At 34.5% G+C, this 26,639-nt stretch overlaps 1 protein-coding gene across 4 annotated transcripts in view; it reads right to left on the reverse strand.

Annotated features, from left to right (window-relative positions):
- Positions 1 to 26,639, reverse strand: part of LOC106880268 (oxysterol-binding protein-related protein 11) — a 160,411-nt gene that overhangs the window by 119,159 nt on the left and 14,613 nt on the right. Inside the window, exon 1 of one of the 4 annotated variants that reach the window (XM_052973276.1) lies at positions 7,555 to 7,697. The exons of the other annotated variants lie outside the window; for them this stretch is intronic. The gene's annotated coding sequence lies outside the window, so the exon portion shown is untranslated. Of the gene's footprint in view, positions 1 to 7,554; positions 7,698 to 26,639 lie in introns of those variants that run through there. 4 annotated transcript variants of the gene reach the window in all.

Here is a 26,639-nt window from a genome sequence, read left to right on the forward strand (position 1 = left end):
TATATATATATATATATATATATATAAAGAAGCCTGTTGTGTGTGTGTGTGTGTAAATACACACACACACACACACACACACATATACAACAGGCTTCTTTCTGTTTCTGTCTACTAAATCCATCCACAAAACTTTGGTCAATCCAGAACGATCGTAGAAGACACTTGCCCAAGGTTTCATGCTGTGGAACTGAACCCAGAACCTTGTGGCTGGGAAGCAAACTTCTTACTATACAGCCATGCCTGCACCTATATAAACACACACAGAAATATGATAAATTTTTTTTTACTTAAGTGCTCAGTCAGCTATTTCTGTATATTTATATTGAAATGTTTTATACTAAACAAAATGTTCTGTAATTGCTTTCATCTATGCCCACTACACTACTTGTATTTTCGTGTACCCTGGTCAGTTAGTGAACCCTTGACTCTGTATAAACTTCTGCTACATAATATAATTTATACCAACCCTTGTAGGTATATATACATGTATTGGTTGGTATATTTGTAGATAACACAGACATGATGCATAAATATCAAAATTAGTATCCATTTCTTTGCAGAGTGTAATTTTGATCTATAGACTTCTGGGTTATGAGCCCAGCATGCTTCTACTGCACTATTCTGCTTGACAAATGATTAAGCAAATATATAATGTATTATTTCTTATATTGTCAGTTCTGGGTTTCATTACTTCTATTAGATCATTCATATATTCATTTCTATACATTGTACAAAATATAGTAACTACACAACACATGCTGTAGCATTAGTATGCTAATTTACTTACTGAAAGATGACATTTCGCTCAGTCAATACTCAGAATTACATCTGACAAACCACATACATAGGTCTATACACTGAAAATTTTTCTGCGAGTTCTATAATGGTTTTCCTGCTGCATCATAGTAAACAAGCCTGCTAGTATATTTCTAATGAGTTTACCAAATAAATCATACTATAAAAAATGAATGATTTGTGTTTCTTGCCTCAAGGCCAAGACATTTAATTCTTTAGCATTCAGATTTCTTTTGTCAAATGTATTGCTTATTTATTCACATTGCTTTGAATTAATCATACATTCTCTTGTAGCTTCGAGATTTCAGTGGTGTGTTTGTATATTTTTAGAATGACATTGTAGGGTAGAGTGAGATTTGGATCTGGTCAGTTTAAAAATAAAACAGAATATTCAGGCTGCCGTACATGGCCAGTTTAAATGCTAAAGGGTTAAACAGGTAAACATTTGATAGTTCATTTAATGTATGTTGTTCCATGCTAGCATGGCTTAGGAATAAGGTAAGTGAGGCAGGATTTTTACAGCTGGATGCACTTCCTGTCACCAACATTTGCCTGTTTTTCAAGTGAGGGAGGTTATATTTTCGAGGAATTTGAAAGTGTTAAAGTAACGGATAATTTGTTTACAGAAAGTGTCAACAAATGTTACAGGCTTACAGGCCAACCACAAATGGTGATATCACTGACCAAAGCCATAAACCAGCATAGTTTTTGCAAACATTCGCAGACACACCGTGCATGTGTGCGTGCATGTGTCTGTGTGTGTGTGGAAAACTTATTTCAATCTATCAAGTCAATCAAATTTCCTCACAAGGTATTGGTCAACTTAAGACTACAACTCACTTGCTTAAGGTGCTGTGTAGTGGGACTGAACCCTAAGCCATGTAGTTTTAAAACCTTTGTGTGTGAGAGAGGGGAGGAAAGAGAGGGGTGGGTGGGATATAGAATTTGGTATAAGCAGCTAACACACATCTAGGTGAGCAAGAGAGAGGAGACACTTTAATCTTGCTGCAGAGAAAGTTTCCAGTGCCAACAGGACAGTTTGTGCTCTAAAATGGTTGGTGACAGGAAAGGCATTCAGCAATAAAAACCATTCCAGAAAAAAAATTACATACACAACAACAAAGATGACCAATTTTCTATGTTTGTGTTTGTCAGACAATGAAAAACCTATCTAACCCATGCATGCTTGGAGAAGTGGACATTAAAAAACGACTTTCCTTACATATATGGATAAGTTTGTAGGATAGAGAAACTGAAACTGTAGCTATTTAAATGAATATATTTGAATCCAAAGGATATAAAAGGGAGATACTCTGATTTAAAATGTCATTATTGCATTATATTCACTGGCTGATGCCAGTCTCACATAACTGGCACTTGTGCTGGTGGCACGTAAAAAAGCATCCATTACAATCTTGGAATGGTTAGCATTAGGACGGGCATCCAGCCGTAGAAATCATACCATATCAGATTGGAACCTGATGCAGCCCTCCAGCTTACCAGTTTTGGTCAAACCATCTAACCCATGCCAGCATGGAAAGCGGATGCTAAATGATGATGATGATGATTTAGATCACCGAAAGTAGCTGAAGGAGTAGTTATAAAGGCTTCACAGGTTGAAGCAGTCTGCTGATATGATTTGCACCTCTCACATATAATCTTTGATTATTTTGGTTTCCATTATGTAGGTTATCAATAAGGGATGCAAATATACACTGTCTGGATGAATACTATTTTGGATAGAAGGTAAACTGATATGGCTCAGGATAAATTGGCATAGTCTATGACAGCCCTAAAGTGCAGTTTGTAAATGAGAGTCATGTTTTCTTATAATTTAGTTGAAATTGATTATAGCAGGAGATGCAAACCCAATTTGTCCAGAAAAAGAACAAGTATAATCCAGAAGCAAATGTGTAGGTATGGTAAGAACATTTTCCATCATAATTTGAAATGTTTCCGGATATTACAGCCAAAATAGTGGTTCATAATTTCTTCCTACAACCAGAAATGTTAAGTAAACATTTCTCCACTAGATCATTGTCAAAAAGTTACAAGTTGACATTTCCCTTACTACACCTGTCACATATCAAACAATGTTTACAAACATTAAAGAGAAAAAAGTGATTGCTTAACCCTTTAACCTTCAGATTATTCTGTCAAATGTATTGCTTATTTATTCACATTGTTTCGAATTAATTATGCATTATCTTGTGGCTTTGAGATTTTGATGATGCAACTGTTTATTCTTTGAATGACATTGTAGAGTAGATGTGAGAGTCTGGGTCTGACTGGTTTGAACATAAAACAGACGAAATATTTGGGCCAGGTATGTGGTCAGTTTAAATGGTAAAGGATTTACAATCATTTGTTAGTAATTACACTTGGGTGAGCAAGCAGGCCAAACAGACTTTAATACTCAGCAGAAAACAGAATATACACATTATTGTGAATATTAAGTCTTTCCCTGGTGAAGAATGTCCCAGATGACATAAACCAGTGACTTGTGGCTAACAATTTCTGTGAGCTGTGCAAGGTAAAAAGTTAACAATAAGATTCCTTTCTACTACAGGCACAATGTCTGAAATTTTTGAGGAGGGGGCTAGTCAACTGCATTGATCCCAGTGCTTAATTGGTACTTATTTTATTGACCTCAAAAGGATGAAAGGCAAAGTCAACTGCAGCAGAACTTGAACTCAGAACATAATGACATGACGTGACACTAATCACTTTGTCCAGCATGCTAATGATTCTGCCAGCTTACTACCTTAAAGTTAACAAAATTAGGTTAGAAATTACTATGTAAACAGATGACCATCAGACCATGGTACACAGTCCCCTCCTGTTTGTTGTAGCTCTCCAAGCCATTACAAGGGAATTCAGGATTGGCTGCCATCAAAAGTGCAAGATGGACACAAATCAATCTGGAGAAGGTATGGAAATTGAAAAATTCCTCAGCCCTCAGCAGTTTCGAAGAAGTACAAGGTAACATGCATGATGAGGGGATAAAGATTTTACAGAGGCCAACTTGGAGTTTCTATGACAGAACTGGATATGAACCACAAAACAAGATTTGTGGATGGAACAAGATTACAGCCAAATGGAAAGTGACTTAGTGGTGGTATGGCACAGTAGATCAAGTCACAAAAGTTAAGAAACAGACTTGGAAAGAATGAAATGAGTTAGAAGTAAGGAACAATAATGAAGAGCTATATGAGAAGCAGCAGATATCAGGTAAATGAAGCATGTAGAGCAGTTAGAAGTAAGACATTTACCAGTGTTCTGTGGCATGAGATCAAAGGGATTTTACGTTCCAGATTGAGGCAAAATGCTGGTGTGAATTAGGAGGGTGTTGGCAAAAAGTGTATAAGGAATGATAGTAAAACATTTACTTTCACTAACACCAATAAGTGGCATAGAAATGCTAAGACAAGAGGCTGCTAAATGAAGAGATTGTATGAAGGAGTGAGGGAACAGTTACTAAAGTTGGTAACTATACAGTCAAAAGGGTCATTAAAGATATGTAGATAGTAGAACTATCAGAGAGAGTCAGTGAGATGCTAAAAATAAGTGACTAAGTAGGAGACATGTTTGTTATTGGCATAGTCAGTCAAGTGGTACAAGAGAGTGTCTTCTGTAATAATCGGTATAACAGTTTCAATATCAACAACAAAGGAAAAAGGGATGCTGTAAAAAAGGAGCTATTATAGAGATACCAAATTGATGGGCCAATTTATTAAAGTCACGGAATAAGTTACAGGAGAGCTAATTAGGGAGAGTATTAGCTTAGATGAGATGCAGTTCATGTTTGTGACAAGAAAGAGTACAGTCAATAATGTACCTTCATTTGAGTAAAGAAACTTAACAGTTCTTAACTGAGCACAAGCTACTGTATTTAACATTTGTTGACCCGGAGGTCTTTGGTAAGGTTCTACAACCAGTAGTCAGTTACTAAGGAAACCAAGTGTATTTTGATATTTTGTGTGAGCTGTGCAAGCCAGGTATGTGGGTTGCTATTAGCAAAGTAAAAATTCACATTAAAATTGGGATAGAAATTAGTATGCAAATAAATGGCAATCAGAGCAAGGTTCTCCATTTTCTCCTGTTTATTATAGTTCTCCAAGTCATAAGAGAGGAATTCAGGACTGGATGCCGATGGAAACTTCTGTATGCCAACCATCTAGTTTTCATAACTGAATAATCAAAGAATAAAAGGTTCCCAGAACTTAGAATGCAGAAGTCTAAAAGTAAATCTAGCAAGGATAAACTTCAGAAATACAAAACTGTACTACAATTTGACGAAGGAGCCATACCAATATGCAAAAATAATAGCAACAACAACAATAAATAAATAAGAATAGATAAAAAGAATAGGTAGGTAATCCATACTCTGTACTTGATGTAAACTAGAGGTATATAAGTGATTCAGGTGGATCACAGGCAAGGTAACAGAAAATACTTTGTATGTTGTAGATGCACAGAAGTAGTTGGCAGTAATATCATGAACTGAATTCTTTCAAATACCCAGAAAGATCCATATAAGTAGTTAACAGCTTCTTTTACCAGGTGGCCTAATCAACAGTAGTGGCAGGTGTTCTAAAATATTCCAAAACTCATCAGATTAAAAATGGAGTGAATAATGCTTAGAGAAATATTACCTCTGCTGGCAATAGAGTTTTTTTCCTCTGGATAAAGAACAGATTATAAGATACTTGATGTATGAAATGCATTGTTGCATGATAGCAAAACAAGGGCATTTGATACAGAAGATATAACAAGTATGAAAAGATATGAGGCAAGCTTATTCTCCTGCATATATAATGTTAGTGTGGAGGCACAATGGCCCAGTGGTTAGAGCAGCAGACTCACGGTCATAGGATCGCAGTTTCGATTCCCAGACTGGGCGTTGTGAGTGTTTATTGAGCGAAAACACCTAAAGCTCCACGAGGCTCCGGCAGGGGATGGTGGCGAACCCTGCTGTACTCTTCCACCACAACTTTCTCTCATTCTTACTTCCTGTTTCTGTTGTGCCTGTAATTCAAAGGGTCAGCTTTGTCACTGTGTCACGCTGAATATCCCCGAGAACTACGTTAAGGGTACACGTGTCTGTGGAGTGCTCAGCCACTTGCACGTTAATTTCATGAGCAGGCTGTTCCGTTGATCGGATCAAATGGAACCCTTGACGGAGTGCCAACATAATGTTAGTATGTGTGCATGAATGACAAGGTACAAATGAGCTGAGAAAAACAGTATATAAGAAAAATTAACTGTAGTGTGTAAGAGAGGAAATTGCACTCTTACAGGCATGTCACAAGTATGGTGACTGACAGTTGGACAAGGAAGAGGTAAGAAACAAATGGAAGAAATCAGCAGAAGAGGAAGATATGGGAAAAGTTGTGAGAGACTAATTTTAGGATATCAAAGTTCACAAGTAGATAGAGACTACAATCAGTGATGAGACACTGCCTGAAAGGAAAGGATGTCCAACTCATGCAAGAACTAAAAAAAATTGATGTATACTTGCATGGATGAGATTGTTTAACTGTTAGATGATGATATCTTTTCTACTGCATCTTCTGCTTACAACTCAACCATATGGGAGTGAAGGCTTCAGTGGAACAAAAAAAAAAAAGAGACCGAGAAAACTAGTAATGGTCTTTTTCTACTACAACAATTACATCAATCCTTGTTTTTTACAGGTGTTTGTTAAAAAAAAAACACTTAAATGAATCAAAGATAAATGAATAATAAAACATGAGAAAAAAAAAGGTTTCTTTCAGAGACCTGAAGTTGTTTGAGCATTGTGGATGGTTGCTGAGGCAACCATCTTTGATTGACCACCAGCTTGTGTTATCAAAGATCAATTTGCAATAAGCATGGCATAGTTCACAATTGAGCATACTGTGTTATCTGGATCAGAGATAAATGAACCAGTAATAAATGAGGCTAGATGTATAAAATATCAGGCTGAGTAAAAAAAGTAAGCAACGTTTTGAGACATGAAATTCATCACAATATATTTCAACAATGCGGAAATTTTATTCATCAAAGTAAGTTCCATTACAATCAACACATTTTTGCCAATGAGTTATGAGTTTGTTTATTCCGGTAACATAAAAATCTGGAGTTCTGGAGCTCATGAATTCTTTGAATATACTTTCAGGATCGGTTTGATTTTTGAACTCCTTCTCTTGCAGGAAACCATCAACGTGCTTGAAAAAGTGATAGTCAGTAGGAGAAAGGTCTGGGGAGTGAAGGCTTCAGTAGAACTTGTAACAACAGTGAAAAAAATATCAATGTTAATTTATTGATGCATTTGGGCAAGTCTATGTTTGTATTATCAGACAACTGCAAACAAATGCTAAAAAAAAATTCAAAACTCTGCAAAAATCTGGTACAAATTCTTCATGGTTCAAAACGTTGCTTACTTTTTACTCAACCTGATATATAAAACAGAAGTCTGTGTGTCATGAGCAGAAGTAAGTTCCAATGTTTCCAAAAGGTTCTTTCTTCAAAAGAAATTAGTGCATAGGAAAGATGTCAACAAAATAGAGGAATTCTATTCACATCCTTCAGATTCATTCAAACTTATTAAAAAATAGACTTACAAATAAATAAATACATTCAATTGAATAACTCTGCTCAATTCCATTCAATGACAAATATAAATAGCAAAAGGACAACTCAAAGAAAATAAGAAGCAAAAAAAAAAAAAAAAGAAGAAAAACTTCTGCAAAGATAATGTTCAACACTGATTACCTTGTTCTCTGGTTAAGCAGCATTTTACATTAATACATCTTTCATATATTGTAACATAAACAGGTCTTCAATGGAAAATGTCTTACTTCACAGACAAGAAATCTCTAAACAGAAAATCCATACCACATGATACTTTATGCAGGTGGTGAAACAATACTCACTGCACTAACTAAAACTAGCACTTAGCCATCAATTGTACATCAGCAGCTCGCAATGACTGTTTTCCCCTCTCTCTCTCATTTGTGCATTCTCTCTCTCTCTTGCACTTGTGCACTCACTCACTCTCTCTCTCTCTCTCTCTCTCTCTCCAGTTACTAAACAATATCAACTTTATTCTAGTCTAATACTTAGTCCACCATAGAACAAAACTGACCTCTTTAATAACCAATATAAGTGAGATGAAAGTTCCACTGAAGTTTTGAGTATTGTTATTCACATAATATAATGAGATAGACATGTGATAGAGAGGGGGGGAGGAGAGAAGTTCCTTAACACTACAAAAGCGAGAATGAATTTTATGGCTTTACAGGACACTTTAACATTTTTACTTTCTTCACATGAAACTCAGATTTCAGGCCTAAGCAAGAGATACACTTATAGCCTAGTAACTCTTCTAACATGTGTTTCTGTGCATGTGTGTGTTTGTGCCTAAGCATGTGTATGAGTGTGTGGTTGAGTTCAAGTTAAGGGAAAATACTTAAGTGTTATGCAGGTTAAATAAACCTACATTAAAATCTCACGTATGTAATACCCTGAGTTGAAAAACTTACATTAAATGAGACATTCCTTGCAATTAGTAAAGAAAAACTCCCTCCAGGAGTATTTGAAATCTAGAAACAAGCATCAAGGGAGATAGCCTGAATAATAGCAGGTACAGGCATGGCTGTGTGGTTAAGTGGTTTGCTTCCCAACTACATTGTTTCAGGTTCAGTTCTATTATGTGACACCTTGGCCAAATGTCTTCTATTACAGCCCTAGGCCAACCAAAACCTTGTGAGCGGATTTGGTAGATGGAAACTGAAAGAAGCCCATTGTGTGTGCATGCATATGTATGTGTGTGTGTCTCCTAGCCTTGACATGATATGATTGATATAAATGAATGTCATTCATTTTCAATATGTTTCAAATACATATCTGGCCATGGGGAAATATTACTTTGCTTGGAAACAGATAAGAGCTTGTGACACGAAGGGCATCTATTCATAGAAAATTTACCTCAGTAAACTCCATGCAATATGTGCAAGCATGGAAAAATAAGCAATCACATCATTGAAATGTTGAAGCTAAAGCATGATTAACTCAAAAATAGGGGAATAAATAAGCATTACATTTGACAGAATAATCTGAATGTTAAAGGGTTAAATCTAAATATATAATATGCTAATTAGAATCTATAGGAAAATAGCTTCTCTAAGAAATACAGCAATTTAAAAGACGTGCTTTGTAAACTTAATGTATTTTCAGCCTGAAGTAGACCAAGGTCTTTTTTTTTTTGTTGTATTCCCCTACCCTATCAGCACACAAGTTATAATGTTTTTAGTAGGGAGGTACTGTGTTGAATCAACAATATACACTATTGGTAGTTATTTTTAATCACCCTGAGGAACAAATGGCAAGTCACAATTAATAGGACATGCATTCAGATCACACCAGCAAACTGGTTTCAATAAGTGTACAGTTTTATGTCATTGTGTCAACCATTTCACAACACCCTTGAAGCTGTGAATATCAAATAAAATATAATACAAATTTTCATAAATTATTATTATTATTGTCTTTATCTGACCAAAAACAGAGAAGTTATTGCTCTTCTCACTAAAATAATGGCTTTATTCAAACTCACACACCTACACAATCATATACATATACCAACACACACACACATCATTAAATTTTACTGAATAAATCTTTTGTGAACTACAAGCTGGTGAAGGACAACATTGTTCATGTTACAAATTGAGTTATTGATTTTTATAACCAATATAATGAAGCACGATAGTTTCACTTTAGGTAAAAAAAATAAAAATAAAAACATACATAGATAAACAATGCTATATAAATTTTACTTTCACAAGTTTAAGTTTTATTTGGATTAATTCACCATGCAAATTTATAATATGTGCCAGTTCTACATGAATAGAAGCACAAATATAGAAAAAAACTAAGACAAAATAAAATCAGTGACAGTGAATATGTCTAAAAGTGCAGTAACCAGAATTCTGTCATTTGTTCATATAAATGAGTATATAAGCAAATAACAAAAACGTGACAAATTACTTTGGCACCAATTCAAACTACCCTCTATACAACAAAGATTCTATTTACAATGTAAAAAAAAAAAAAAAAAACATTGCTTTTTGTTTAAGATAATGCTATAGAAGAAGTGAAGGCCATGTTGTTCTCTTTTAAGAAACAATAAGAAGAGGTAGACACCCTTTCATTCACTTGCATTTCTTGGAATTCTTCAGAAGATATCTCTGAAAGGGATCCATATAGGCATATATGACAAACCAACAATAGATCTATGTGATTACTCAACCTGCTTAAAGCAGTAGCCAACTCTCTTTAAAAAGGAAGGACAAAGACAATGCAGTCCATGCATGCATATATGTATGCACAGAAGGTGGGGTGCATACACATACAGCACAATAGATATAGGCATGGCTGTGTAGTTAAGAAACTCACTTTGCAACCACATGGTTTTGGGTTCAGTCTCTCAGCATGGCACCTTGGTAAGTTGTCTTCTACTATAGCCCCAGAATGACCAATGTCTTGTTGATGGAATCCAACAGATAGAAAGTGCAGAAAGCCTATCAAGTGTGTGTGTGTGTGTGTTATGTTTATGCAGGTATATTTTTATCTTTTACTTGATTCAGTCAGTAGACTGAGGCCATGCTTGTAAATATGTGTGTGAGTGAGCATGTGTGTATGCATGCACACAACATGCAAATGTGTGTCAATGTTTACATTGTTTACTTATGTGAAGTGGTGCTGATGTTGACTTTATGACCAATAGAGCTATGATCTTGAAGAACTGTGAAATAAAGATATCCCTTACTTGAAAACAGATAAGGTTTGGTGACAGGAAGAGCATCCAATTGTAAAATCCTGCCTCAAATTTACTCCTATCCAAGTTCATGCTAGCATGGAAAGAACAGGCATTAAAAGATCAATTAAATACATATAGGCGTAGGAGTGGCTGTGTGGTAAGTAGCTTGCTTACGAACCACATGGTTCCGGGTTCAGTCCCACTGCGTGGCACCTTGGGCAAGTGTCTTCCACTATAGCCTCGGGCCGACAAAAGCCTTGTGAGTGGATTTGGTAGACGGAAACTGAAAGAAGCCCGTCATACATATGTATATATATATATATGTGTGTGTTTGTCTCCCCACCATCGCTTGACAACTGATGCTGGTTTGTTTATGTCCCCATAACTTAGCGTTTCGGTAAAATGAAACCGATAGAATAAGTACTAGGCTTACAAAGAATAAGTCCTGGGGTCGATTTGCTTGAGTGGTGCTCCAGCATGGCCGCAGTCAAATGACAAATAAATAAAAGAGCAAATCGACCTCAGGACTTATTCTTTGTAAGCTTAGTACTTATTCTATCGGTCTCTTTTTACTGAACTGCTGAGTTACGGTGATGTAAACACACCAGTATCATATATACACACACACACAAACACATACATGAATAATTAATCAGGGATAGTCCTAGCTGCAATACCTTTGATTATACATCTGCTTAATCATGGCTGACCTCACTGAAGTTAAGTAACAACAATATATACATATATATATATATATATATATAATCATAAATATATAGGGATCAGCATGAGTTGCTTCACCAACATACTGAAAATTTAGAAATAGCAGTCAAAGAACTACTGATTCCAAACTACAAATTTTTTCTCTAACGGATGGCGATATAATATATATAAATATATATATATATATATATATATATATATATAATGCACATTTTTGTGCATCTGCATGCAGACATTATGCAGAGAACTGTATAGGCATGCATACTTACATTTCAGTGTGGACTCCCACATGTATGAACACTTTAACCTATGAATGCATAGCATCCAGAAAAATGGAAGCAGGAAGAATTACTATTGCTTGTTAAGTAAACTATTGAGCTGATTTTGGTATAGTCTGCCTCTAAACTAGTGCTCTGTGAGTAAGTAGGTGCTGCATATAAATAAACTAACTATAGACATGTATGAAACAAGTAATAGTTTTTTTTTTGTTTTCCTGCGTCCATTTTTCTGGATGCTATGCATTAATAGGTTAAACAAAATTGAAAAATCCATGACACAATCAGATTTTAATCACATTCCACTCCTAGGTATTTACATTAGAATAAATGATGTATCGCAATAAAAAGAGGGGGGGAAAAAAACTAATTTACTGCTTGTATTTTGACCAGCTACTGTCCTAAATGCAATAAACTACTTGAAATATAAACAACTGTCTACATAAAAATACTAGATATATGAATCACTGAACAAAGGAAAATAAACAGACACAAATAGTATTGAATTTAATACTACCAAATAACATATCAAATAACAAGCAAATTTAAATTTCAAAAGCTTTTACTCATAGCTTAGTTTAGAAACAATTGCATCTTTTGACCAGTTTGATAACAAGATTTTATTTACACTCATTAGGAGAATCTTCATACTACTCACATTATGATCAATATTTAAAGTTTGAGTTTATCTGAAATTGAGGTCAAAATATGATTGATTTTACACTCACTATTTATTTCTTATTCTGCAAGTTCTTATCTTAAAAGATTTTAGTGAAGTGTTTCTTGTGCACTTTTTTTTCACTTCTACAACCTAGCAGAAATTTCCTAGTTTAGCTTAAAGAATACACAAACATGAATTTACTTATCAAGCTCTGATCTGCTGGTAAAAAAAAAGTTCACTGAAGTACATAATTTGTAGAAAGGTAGGCAAAGAGAGAAGCATAGATAAGTGTGAGTGTCTGGTTAAAAGATATACAAAAACTGCTTGGATAAAAATTCACTATTTTTTGAGAAGTAAATAAATAGATTATTGCCCCAACTATCAAGACTTCTTACAAAGAGCTAAAAACAAACACATTTATGGCACCTACAAGAGCGATCTATTTTGAATATAATCTCTTCAGCTTAAATATAACCATTTCATCATAAATATTAATCTTATTGATTAACAGAAATACTTCCAAAACCATTTTGAAATAGCAAAGGTGATATTAAAAGATACATATATTAATCTGAAATATTTCTATTAAACCTGTAAATCTATCTGCTGGTTTGAAGTAAATTTCAAGTGTACAGCTGGTAAAAGCACTACACAGCCACTACTGTGGTTTCTAACAACTATTGAAAGATCTCACTGTTGCCCAACAAAAGAAATCGAACAAAAATCAATAAGAGAGCATTATTATTAAACCAACTTTCGTGAGAGCATAAATATTTCTCTTAAATTTGCTTTTACTTTTTTACCAGGTGTTAAATGTTTGAACAAAGCAAAAAGATAGACACGTTAACTAACAATGGTTGTTTTAACAAGACTTACTGTGAAGCTTTGCTGTCAAAATTTATTCACATTATATCAACTCTTTGGCATTTAAACCAGCCATATCCAATTCAAATATATATGTTCAAACTGACCAGATCAGCCTCTCACACATACTCTACAATGTTATTTTAAAAATAAACAGTCACATCATCAAAATCTCAAAGCTACAAGGTAATGCATGATTAATTCAAAACAATGTGAAGAAATAAGCATTACATTTGACAGAGTAATCTGCATGTTAAAGTGTTCAATAACATCTTGATCAAATAACAGAATAGAGCCAAAAAAGGCTACTGATCCAAGTATTAGATTGGATTGCCTATGTTCATTCCACTACAGGATGAAGGCCTCAGCATGTTCTCTCCAGCAACCACTGTGTTATGCAGAAACCATAAAACTGAGCTTCAGGCCATACTTGTTTGACGAGCCTACTCTGCTCTGTTACACTGGCTCGACATGGTTTGGCAATAGGGTGCAATTTTTATACTCTTACCCAGGAATAATTAAGTCAATTACAATTGACCCCAGTACTTCAAGTATAAAACAGAAAATATAAAGAATCAGAAAATAAGCTAATAAATCACATTTCATAGAGAGAGTTAGTTTAACTGTGATTTTAAGCAGTTCTGGATACTTAAAATACCATAAAACCTAAGTACTAATTTATAAATGATAATATTCAAAACACTTATTTGCTATTTAGCAATTGGCAAAAAGATATTGAAACCTTACAGATTTTAAAAATGAAAGAAAATAGTTGGGAATATTTAAAATAGCACTAGATTCTTAGGAAATTTTGTAAAACATGCCATGTGTGGAATACAGTTTTTAATTATTTCTCATGATAATTATCATACAAATTTAGTCACAGTCAGGTCTGTATGGTTGAGAAGCTAACTTTGCTATAACATGGTTTCAGGTTCAATCCCACCATGTAGCACTTTGGTTAATGGTTTTCTACTATAAGCCAGCTGACCAATGACTTGAGTGAATTTGGCAGCTGAAAACTGTGTGGAAGCCCATCATACATGTATGAGTGTGTGTGTGTCTTTGTGTTTGTCCCTCCACCACTTGACAACCTGTGTTGGTTTGTTTATGTTCCCCCATAACTTAGCAGTTTAGCTTAAGAGAGTGATAAAATACCAGACTTTTAAGTACTGAGATAAAAATGTTTGACTAAACTCTTCAAATTGGAATAATGGTCCCACTGATGTTATAGACACGCCTCATATGGCAATTAGAGACAAAGTGAGATATTAATTAAGAAAGTTAATGTTTAATTTAAGTTTTGCAGGTTAGGACAGCTTTCTTTCTAAAGGTCCTTTCCTAAATGGTCAAAATGAAGTTCCCAGAAAGTCTAAAACAGATCATTAGTAATTTAAGTAAAGAGACAGAGTTCAGTACATAGTATACAAAACCAATTCAAAATACAGGTGGTTTTATAACAATAGAGACAGTGAGAAGAGAATTTGGTCTAGCTAGACATACAAATATATCTGCAAACGTTTCTTATGATTCACTGAACTTGCCATTAAAGTACAGGAAATTAATGAGAGCCACTTAATGCAAAATATATATATATATGTATATAATCATAAATATACAGGGATTAGCATGGGTTGCTTCTCCAACATACTGAGAATTTAGAAATAGCAGTCGAAGAACTACTGATTCCAAACTACAAATTTGTAGTTTGGAATCAGTAGTTCTTTGACTGCTATTTCTAAATTCTCAGTATGTTGGAGAAGTAACTCATGCTAATCCCTGTATATTTATGATTATAAATGGTTTTACCGATAAAGGTTTTTTCATACTGAACTACTTGGCAAAATTGTTAATTATTAATTTTATTACTAATTGACGATTCCCTGCCCTATATCTATATCTATATCTATATATATATATTTTTCAAAAAATGTGTTTTATGTTTCAATTCAAAATTCAGGCTTGTTAAAACCAATTGATACATTTGTGAAGGCACATTGCCTAGTGATTAGAGTGTTACACTTGAAACCTTGATTTCATGATTATGGTTTCATTTCCTGGACTGGATGGTGCATTGCGTTCTTAAGCAAAACATTATCTCATGTTGTTTTGTGATTATTTCAACATCTGGCATGTGGCACAGTATGCACCTATACAGGCAATGTCAATTTGATGGAGAGAATGATCTCATGTACAGCACAAACACTTTATCACTACAAGCAAACCACTTGTGCAGTTTGTTCAGCAAGAAATTGTAGAATTGTCTTTCACAGACTCAAGCATCTACCAACAATATATCCAGTAATCATACTTTCCTCTATATTCCTAAACAGCTCTCATCATCATCATCATCATTTAATTTCCATTTTCCATGCTAGCATAGGTTAGATGGTTTGATTGAAACTGGTATGCCAGAGAGCTGCACCATGGTCCAGGTTGGTTTTGGCTTGGTTTCTATGGCTTTGTAATGCCAACCACTCCAAAGAGTGTACCGGATGCTTTTAACATGTCACTGGCATGGGGGCCTTTGACATGTTGCCAGCATGGGTGTCTTTAACATGTTACTAGCATAGGTGCCCTTAATTTGTCACTGGCACAGGTGTCCTTAATGTGTCACTGGCACTGACCCCATCTGTTATTCCACTAAGTTTGACATGTCTTCTCAAGCACAGCAAATCACCAACAGTCTGTGCCATTTTATTGCCTCCACGAGACTTGACATCCGAAGATCATATTTCACTGCTTCACTTTTGACAATATTATTTACATATTTTAAAGAGTTTATTTAAACAAAGAGCAATAATTATCAAAACTATATCTGACATTTCAGCAACTCAAGCTTGTTTATCATTTGATAAAATAAAATAAGGAAAAAAGAAATTAATAATCATCTCATCTTAAAGATAACTAATTGTTAAGTAAAAGGTCAGACTTTTATACATTGAACAAAACAGCAACTACAATAGCTGTGGATAATTTACTAACAAATCAACTGATTAGATTAGCTAATTAGTTGTCTGACTTTCATTGGCTATACAACTGCTAAACATTAACAGATTTCTTGGTAAGGAAAAACAAAATCTATAAGTCAAATATTTATTACCTGTGATAGAAGTGAGAAAAAAATAAAATGAAAATACTGGATATTGTATTTGGAGTAAATTTGAATAACAGATGAATCATATGCTTTGTATATTTGTAACCAACCAAACTTTTCTACATCAAAACAGTTTTAAATGTTTCTGTGATCAGAGAAATTAAGACTACAACTGTTGATGTACCCAACCAAATTTTACTTCCTAGCTATTTATTCTATCTATCCAGTTGGGTAACTTGCTCAAACAAGATGTCCTGATCTTCCATTGCAGTCATCATATCCAGCATCTCCACAGGTTGATCGATATATGCTCTTCTTGGTCTGCCAATATCTGTATGTCCATGCATAGGTTTCCAGAGAAAGAGATCACTGGACATTTTATCCTTGTTTCTCCAGCAGCATCCTGCAAATAATGTGTTGGTTTTTCTCTGATTACCAAGATGATTGTAGGAAGACTGCCATTCAGTCACTCACTGCTTTGTAAGATGTTGCGTGTTTTCAAGTCTTTTTTAGTTCCCAATAAGTACAATTTATATCCATCATTAGAGTGGTTGGCATTAGGAAGGGCATCCAGCTGGAGAAACTCTGCCAAATCAGATTGGAGCCTGGTGTAGCCATCTGGTTTCACCAGTCCTCAGTCAAATCGTCCAACCCATGCTAGAATGGAAAGCGGACGTTAGACGACGACGATGATGATATATATATAAGACAGGCTTCTTTCAGTTTCTATCTACCAAATCCATTCACAAGGCTTTGGTCGGCCTGGGGATATAGTAGACACCTGCCCAAGGTGCCACACAGTGGGACTGAACCAGGAACCAGGTGGTTGGGAAGCAAACTTCTTACCACACAGCCACATCTGTGCCTGTATGGTTATTTTTTTTTTACTTCTTTGTTGTTTTAAAATGCTTCTTTGCAAATATCACAACTGGCCACAAAAAAATTTTCAACAAGCATTTTATATGTATCAGATATAAAGTTGTACTATGACATAACCAGCTCATGTAGAAAAGATTGTTATTCATAAGATGACCTTAATATTATATGCCTGGAATCAGAACAATAATAATTGTATAGCTGATTATATTTCCAGTGAATAAATAGAAAAAAACAAAATAATAAAAATCAAGCAATAGAATAAAAATTATGTCTATTCAACAGGTTTAACAAGTATTTTGTAAAAACAAAATTTACAGCCCAAAAGTACATTGAAAAAGAAACCAGATAGCACTTAGCATGAACTTATAAAATGAGTGTGTGTGTGTGTGTGTGTGTGTGTGTGTGTGTGTGTGTGTGTGTGTGTGTGTGTGTGTGTGTGTGCGTGTGCGTGCGCACGTGCATGTGTGTGTGTGCACAATAGGGAAAGTGATCAGAAAAGAAACTAAAAAATATTCTGTAGCTTCTTTTCTTAATGCAGGAGTTTAGGTGAGATCTGTTTTTATGCTCAGCAATAATGAAAAACTATTGATTCGATTAGTTTTACTAATGACCAAAATGAAAACATGAAATACCCAAAAATGCCTGCAATGAGTTGTTAATGCAATTATATTTTTGCAGACTTTTAAACTTGTTAACCTTAGCTTTAGAGACGAAAGGACTCAGTTCAGTTCCTGCAATGATCAACTATACCTTTCATTCTTTTGTTGGAAGGAGGGAGCATTAATAAATCAAGTACCCGGCCCAGTGCTGGTACAGCCTTCTTTCCCTTAAACTATTACAGCCTGGGTGTTCCACTGAATCAAGGGTGGAAAGACAGAGAGTATCTATTAACTATTCTATGGACTTGGATACCTACAACTACAAAAGCATGGTACATTGGTACCTACAACAACAGAAGCATAGTACACAGGTACCTACAACAAGAACAAAAGCATAGTACATGATATCCAATCATTCTTGGTTGTGAAAACTGAAGCCCATCAATATCATGTTTGGTATCTGATTTGTCAGGTATCTTATTCCTGGATATGTCCCTAGAACTGGCCCAGAAATAAATAGTAAATCAGAAATAAAAATTCTTCCTTTGATATCAGCTCAGTATTCCTTGATTTTATCAGAAGCTCAGCGACAAAAGAATTTTTATACCAGAATATGAAGATATTCTGAAAGTGGTGTTGACTGTGATGATCAGTTTTATAGTACTAACAACTTAGTACTACTAAATATAATAAATGGAAAAAATGAATTCAATGGAATGTGAGATTGTGTGTATAAGAGTTTAAAATAAATAGTAGACGTTGCTACCAAAATTAAATGAAGTTCAAATGAATACTCTCTAATCTCATACAACAGAAGTTGATGTTAACACTAAACTACTTTTTGAGTCCCTCACATGAATGATTTTCACTGGCAAATATTGCAGAAAACATTTAGTCCCTTATCCAGAGTATAGCAATTGTGGTGTATGAATATACAACTCTTCAGCTAAAATACCAATACTTCTCTCACTCAATATTTATGATACCTCTGGAATTGGAAAAATTTACAAATATTAGAAAACTAATGGTTAAGCAGTGAGCTGGCAGAATCGTTAGCACACTGAGTAAAATGCTTAGTGGCATTTCATCTGTTTTTATGTTCTGATTTCAAATTCTGTCACAGTCAATACAATAAGTACCAGTTGAGTACGGAGGTCAATGTAATCAATTTATCCCATCCCCCAAAATTGCTGGCCTTTTGTCAAAATTTGAAATCATTATTTGAAAACTGATCAAAAAGACTACACATTGAATACTGATGAGACACTTTTTTTTCAGCCAATTCAACTAAAATAAGAAGCAATAACATTTTATTACAGAAGGATTAGGAAATCAGTATGGAGGTGTTTAGAATATAATGAATTGCTCTTTTCATTATGTTGACATTACTGTTGATAGCAAACATTTGAAAAGCTTAGAAAATACTTTACTTTAACAATAATTTTTGCAATTAGCCTAATGATAGAAAATAATTTTTTCCTAAACTAGATTTCAGAAAAAATCCTAAAGATGGCATGAAAAAATAACTAGATTGAAAGAATAAAAATCAACCAAAAATTGATATTTTATAGAAATATATTGATTGTAGGTGTATAGTTGGCCAGAAACAACAAAATTTATGTTCCCCTCACTGATGCTGCAGTGTATACAAAGCCCCAAGTGTTTTTCTCTCAAATGATTAAACCCATTCTAGACCAGCAAGTTTCACTGAAGCATACAGGTGAAATGCAAGGGGTATCCAAATGCACCAGAAACTATTTTGAAAATATGAATTTAAAGTCTTAGAAAATCCCTACTAATGCTTGATCAGCTTGAAAAAGTTTGCTTTTTATAATTCTACTATAAACAAGTATGGTTCATAAAGCATGTATGCAGTAATTTCCTATATTATTTTCTAAATTTTAAAGTTTTTGAAGGATTTTTTAACACTCCATATAAAATGTGCCACTCATTTTCCTTCTTTATTTTTTTTCCTTTAATCTTCATTGTTCAATGAAGTGAAAACGATTTAGACCCCTTGATTCAGATAGTAAATAGGAACAGTAAATAAGCAGAACTCACAGTTATAAGTAGCAAGTGTTTAAATGCTAAGTTAAAAAACATGGGCTCTGTCAAAGCAACATTGAGATGAACTTATCACTCATGCCCAATGATCCAATATTCACGAAACTCAGAAATGGCTAAGAAAAAAAAAAAAACAGACTACTTTAAATATGTAATTCAATACCAAAATTCTGACATCAAAGCTTATCCTAAATAATTTTCTCTTTTATTCCAATGTTAATGTTGAAATGTATGGCAGTAGAAGGTGAACTCTAACTCATTATACATAATCCTTTCTACTATAGACACAAGGCCTGAAATTTTGAGGGATGAGGTTAGTCAATTACATCAACCTCAGTATTCATCTAGTACTTATTTTATCAATCCTGGAAGGATGAAAGGCAAAGTCAACCTAGGTTAAATTTCAAAATCAGAATGTAAAGATGGATGAAATGCAGCTAAGCATTTTGTCTGGTGTGCTGATTCTGCCAGCCCACCACTTTAATAATAATAACTCAATAATAACTCAATAATAATAGCTCAACTCAAGGAACCTTGTGACTACCATCAACATATGGGCTGTTGCTGTAGTCTGCTATAGTGCACCCATCCTGAAATAGACATGAGCAGAGATTAACCAACTCAATTGCACTACCCAAAAGACAATGACAATGCATGGTGCCCTCCACCCTATGGTGAATGTACACAGGCTCTACATGAAGAGGTGCAAAGGTGTACATGGACTAATTAGTGTACAGGAGTGCATCAACAGTGAAAGAAGAAATATGGCAGAATATTTGGTAAACAGCAACAAGACTTGCTATAGTATGCTGCTAATGCAGGATTTACCAAAAATGGAGTTGAGAGTGCTAATGAAATCTGTGAAACTAAAAACTTAAAAGACTAGGAAGCATCATGGAGGTGACTCAGCAGGGGTGACTTAAAAAAAAGGTTGAAAGTCTAGTCATTGCTGCCCAGGATCAGGCATTGAATACCAACTCAGTGAAAAAGGGGTATGTACCAAACAAGTACAATGAACCCCTGCAGAATGTGTAGGAAGAGGATCAAAAGTATGACTCACATTGTTCGTGCTTGTGAAAGTCTTGCACAGAATGAGTACAAGTACAGACATGACAAGGTAGCCCAAAACCTTCACTGGCTACTATACTAGAAATATGGATATGAGGAAATGGGTGCTTGGTACCAACATACACCAGAAAAGGTAATGGACGAAAAGGGGAAAGCAAAAATCCTCTGGGACTTTGACCTCCAGACTGACGAGGTTTAGAGCACCAAAGACCAGATATAGTAACCTTTAGGAGGGACAAACAAGAGCTCCTAATAATTGACATGGAAGTGCCAGGAGATTAACATATCATGAAAGAAAGAGAAAAGATTGATAAATATGGAGACCGGGGAATTTAGATCAGTAAGATGTGGCAGCTACAAGAGACAAACATAAAGGTTGTCTCTGTTGTCATCAGAACATTGCGTTCAATACCACTCAACCTGAAGAAACATCTCGAAACTTGAGAAGTACCCTACAATCTAGGTGTATTGCAAAAATTGGCATTACTTGGAACTACACGCATGTTGCATAAACTACTGTCTGTCTGAGGTTCTTGTTGTGACTTGACAGACAGTACAAAACCCCAGAAAACACAATATCTTCAATCAACATCATGATATTGGATACTGTGTGACATCTTAAATAATTATTATAATGGTTTCAAATTTTGGAACAAGGCTAGCAATTTCAGGATAGGGGATTAAGCTGATCACATTGACCCCAGTGATCAACTGGTACTTATTTTATCGACCCCAAAAAGATAAAAAGCAAAGTTGACAGCAGCAGAATTTGAACTCAGAATATACAGCCAGTAAAAATACTGCTAAGCATTTTCTCTGGCATGCTGATTCTGCCAGCTCACCATGATGATAATAATAATAATAATAATAATAATAATAATAATAATATTCTATAAAGATTGACATAACTCTTCACAAAGGTAAATAGATAATAAGTTTGAATGATATTTTGACAGCTCGTCTGTCTTTTGCAAGTTGATTTGAAAAAGATAGACGAGCTGTTGAAATATCGTTCAAACCTTTAAATAAATATATGACAATTGCATTGCACTCTTATTGTCTAATAATAATAAGAATCCTTTCTTCTATAAGCACAAGCCTTGAAATTTTGGTGGGGATGAGGCTAATCAGTTACATTGACCCTAGTGCTTGACTGGTACTTATTTCATTGATCCTGAAAGAAGAAAGGCAAAATCAATTTCAGTGGCATTTGAACTCAGACCGTAAAACCAGAAGAAATGCCACTAAGCATTTTGTCTGGCATGCTAATGATTTTGCCCCATCCAGCAACTACATAATTGGGGTGCTTTTTGTCTTTTTTTTTTAATATTTTTAGTTTTTCCATAATGAAGAGTATTTTTATTAGAAAGGTTATAACTTGAAAGTTATGATATTGAACCTTCTTTGAAATCTTGTGGTTTAATACTTTCATTTGATATTTCAATTATCATTAGATACATTCTAATGATGTTTAAGGTTGGTGATTTTCACTCAAAATTCTTGTGAAAACCAACATTTGATCCATAGATGTCAAATAATACCATCCTATGTTGCAAACAATCAAGTCAGATGATTAGGAACTAGATTCCAATGATGCTTGGTCTTCTGCAATTAGTTTAATGAGGAAAAATAAACAATTTCTGTTTTTAAACCTACAGTTGACCTTTCCATATTCTCACAGCCTGTTGCAGAAAACCAATGGAAACAGTTTCCTTGGACAAGTTATTAAAGGCAAAACTCAAAGTGCAGGAACTGGAATCAAACTATAATAATATTCAAGGAAATTATTGCATATTTTGCTAGCTCTTTCTATCCACACTCTCCAATGAACAGATCACAACTCTCAAGAAACTTACTGAAGAAGCATCAACAGCCCCAGATAGAAGACATTGTATTTCCTTCTCACTTGGTCTCAGAAACCTAATATAAAGGGAAAAAACTTTATCCTCTTATTGGTCAACATTCCATCGATTGAAACTTTTCTTAATCCTTCCAACCAATTTTTTTCCAAATATTCAAACCACATTTACACACACACACATAGTCAACTTTCTCTTTATAGAGCTTACATAAGACATGAAAAAAAAAAATCTTCAATATAGTTTGGATGATAGGCATCCTTACCAGTGTAGCAGAGAAAGTCTAACCCTTTGGCATTTAAACTGACCATATCTGGCCAAAATAGTCTACTTATTTTATATTCAAAGCAGCTAGATCAGACCTCTTACACCTACACAACAATGTCATTCTAAAGATAAACGATCACATCACTGAAATCTTGAAGCTACAAGGTATTGCATGATTAATTCAAAGCAATGTGAATAAATAAGCACTGCATTTGACAGGGTAATCTGAATGTTAAATGGATAAGACATACTAAAGGATTCAATTTGTTACTTCAAAACTCTTCAGCCATTCAAATTTATAAGTTGCTTAGGTCTTTCTCAATACATCATAGTCTTATGACCACATGGAACATGGACATTAAACGATGATGATCATAGATTAACAGCAAATGTGTTTCATAACTGACTCAAATAAACATGACAATTTTCTGTTTTAATGCTCATACATGTCTCTACTAGTTAGTTATTATATAATAATCACATAGAGCTACAGCTTCAGATTTAAATGGGGTGGGGATGAACTGTAATAATAATAATAATAATCCTTTCTACTATAGGCACAAGGTCTGAAATTTGGGGAGAAGGGACTAGTGAATTACATTGATCCCAGTGTTTCACTGATACTTATTTTATCCCAAGAGGATGAAAGGCAAAGTCAACCTCGGCAAAATTTGAACTCAGAATGTAACACTGGACGAAATACCACTAAGCATTTTGCCTGGTGTGCCAATGGTTCAGCCAGCTTGCTGCCTTAATAATGATAATAATAATACAGCAGGATTTACCAAAAATGAACTTGAGAGTGCTCATGAATTCCTATCATGAATAGCCAATGAGAAAGAAGAAATCCTACTCTGCATGGAATTACAGGATCAGTTCCACCGTGCAACTAACAACTTAAAAGGCCAGGAAGGATCATGGAGGTGGCTCAGCAAGGGTGACCTAAAGAAAGAAGACTGAAAGCCTAATCATCACTACCCGCATTGAATACCTACTCAGTGAAGAAGGGATATATACCACACAAGTGCAACGAACCTCTGCAGAATGTGTAAGAAGAGGATCAAAAGTGTGACTCACATTGTTAGTACTTGTGAAAGTCTTGTGCAGAATGAGTACAAAAGCAGACACAACAAGGTAGCCCAAAACCTTCACTGGCTACTATGCTGGAAGTATGGATATGAGGTAACAGGTGCTTGGTACCAACATATAAAAGTTTTAACCCTTGTGATACCAACCTGCCTAGCTCTGTGGTACAAACATCTTGTTTTCAAGAGTCCTGAATTAAAATCTTCCATCAGAACTTAGTGTTAATTTATGATCCAAACACCAATTGATAATGCCAAAGTTATTTTCCTAAATTCTTCATTATTTTTAAAATTAAAGTAAAGACAGAGTATGTCAATAGAAATATGCTAACAAAAGGGTTAATAAGAAATAAGACCAGAAACTCTACTGTTATCTGGGAACTGGCTACACTCAATAAGCAGAAAAGATGGATATAGGAAATTCTATATGGTTTACCAAGATTAACCCTTTCGTTACCAACCTGGCTGAAACCGCCCCTGTCTGTGTAGTACAAATGTTTTGTTTTCGTACGTTTTGAATTAAAATCTTCCACCAAACCTTAGTCACAATTTATGTTCCTAACACTAGCTTAATGATAACCAAGTTATTTTACTAAATTCTTTGTTATATTTAAAGTATTTGAAAGAAACACAGAACATCTCAACAGAAATATGGTAACAAAAGGGTTAATGTAAATTATGAATGCACAAAATATGTAGTGAAATAACAGGCTAACTGAAAGCAAAGATATCCTTTGTAGCAGATACACACGAATAGTTAGCAATCAGAGTACCCATAATAAAATTCTTTCAAATGCATAGTAGAGAAAGAATGAGGTGGAATGAGTCAAGAACAGTGTTGATTGCAGAGTTTGAATGAGGCAGTATGTCTGTCAATAAGTGATAACTCAAATGATAACTCAATCCAAGAATCTGTAGAAGAAGAAGGCAAAAGAAGATATGGAAGGAAGTGATGGTGAAGGCAGAACCTCACAAAAAAGATGACAAGGGATTCTAACAAGAGGAGAGTTGTTATGCTGGAGCAGAATACTCGCTCAACAAATGCAAGCAGGGAAAAGAACAGATGTAAAAATGAAACTGACAATAGCAACTGAGGATCAGAAAACTGAGAAATTAAAACCAGGTCACAAACTTGATTCATCATGAAATGAACACAGAATTTTCTTATCATATCTACATATCATGACTTGCACTTTGATACCGAAGAGGGTTAGATAATAATATGCATCATACAAATCTTCACACCATCTCACACACACACACACACACCCCTCTCACTCATCTTTTTCCTCAATACAGAGATTGATGTTAGTGTTAAGTAAACACATTCATTTACTCTAATTATCTTTTCTGATATATATATATATATATATATATAACCATTATCATATTTCTTTACTGCAACACATGCAGCAGGTGCTGCCAATAAACAAGACTGTTCAAAACTAAGATAACGCCAGGTCATAAAGAAATGAAAGTCATCAACTTATAACAGTTTTAGTTGCTCTAAGAATAAGTTTACATGAAAGGTCACTTGGAAAAGTGATAAAGAATTAAGATTTATGAGTAAAGAATGGAAAGAAATTTTACCACTTGGTCATCTGGAAGCTTCTATTAGTCTTGATTTCTTGATATTTCCCTCTACAGTAACCAGAAAAATGTATGGCTTGGTGATTAGATTATTCGTCTCATGATCATAAGGTCATGAATTTGATTCTTGGCAGTGTATTGTGTCCTTGGGCAAGACACTTTATTTCATGTTGCTTCAGTCCACTCAGCAATCAAATATGAGTTGTACCTATATTTCAAAGGGCCAACCTCGTCACAGTATGTTATAATGAATCTCCGAGAACCACATTAAAGGGTACCTGTGTCTGTGGAGTATTCAGCCGCTTGCATATTAATTTCATGAGCAGGCTGTTCCATTGATCAGATCAACTGGAACCCTCATCGTCATAAACAACAGAGTGCCAGTTATTTAACCAGAAAGTTACCAATTCTTCTTTCCTTGTTATAACAAAGTATTTTATAGTAACACATTTTGTGGTCATTTAGTATAATGCTATTGCGTTATGGTTTTAATTACTCCTAGTCAGTAGTACTTTTAGAGATCAGCATCTCCATTCTAGATTCTGTCTTCTCTCTCTCTTCAGATAAGGAACAAGACTGCATGCATACTATATACATGAATTAATTTTCATTTTAATCATTCAAGGGCATTTTACAAACAGTATATCACACATATACAGGCAGATGTATATGACAAAAACTGCACATGCTAAAAATACATGCTATAAAATCAATATTTCATAAAAACAAAATGTGTTGGTATGAAATACAATTCTCTTTATTTTTTTTTTTTTTCTCCCTTGTCTCAGCAACCCTACAAACATTCAGTGGTGCTGCCCTTTCTTATCTGGCTATGGCTGAAAGAGATTTTCTTTCTATGATAATAGAAATTTGGTGAAAGGTTTCAGAATTTCCAATTTTCTTCAGAAACCTACATTTCAAATCGTTATCACTGTATAACTATATATAACAATATAAATGCCAATATAAAAAGAACAAATCTAGTATATATATATATATATATAT

The sequence above is a fragment of the Octopus bimaculoides genome, chromosome 15 (genome assembly GCF_001194135.2).
Source record: "Octopus bimaculoides isolate UCB-OBI-ISO-001 chromosome 15, ASM119413v2, whole genome shotgun sequence".
NCBI classification, from domain to species: Eukaryota; Metazoa; Mollusca; class Cephalopoda; order Octopoda; family Octopodidae; genus Octopus; species Octopus bimaculoides.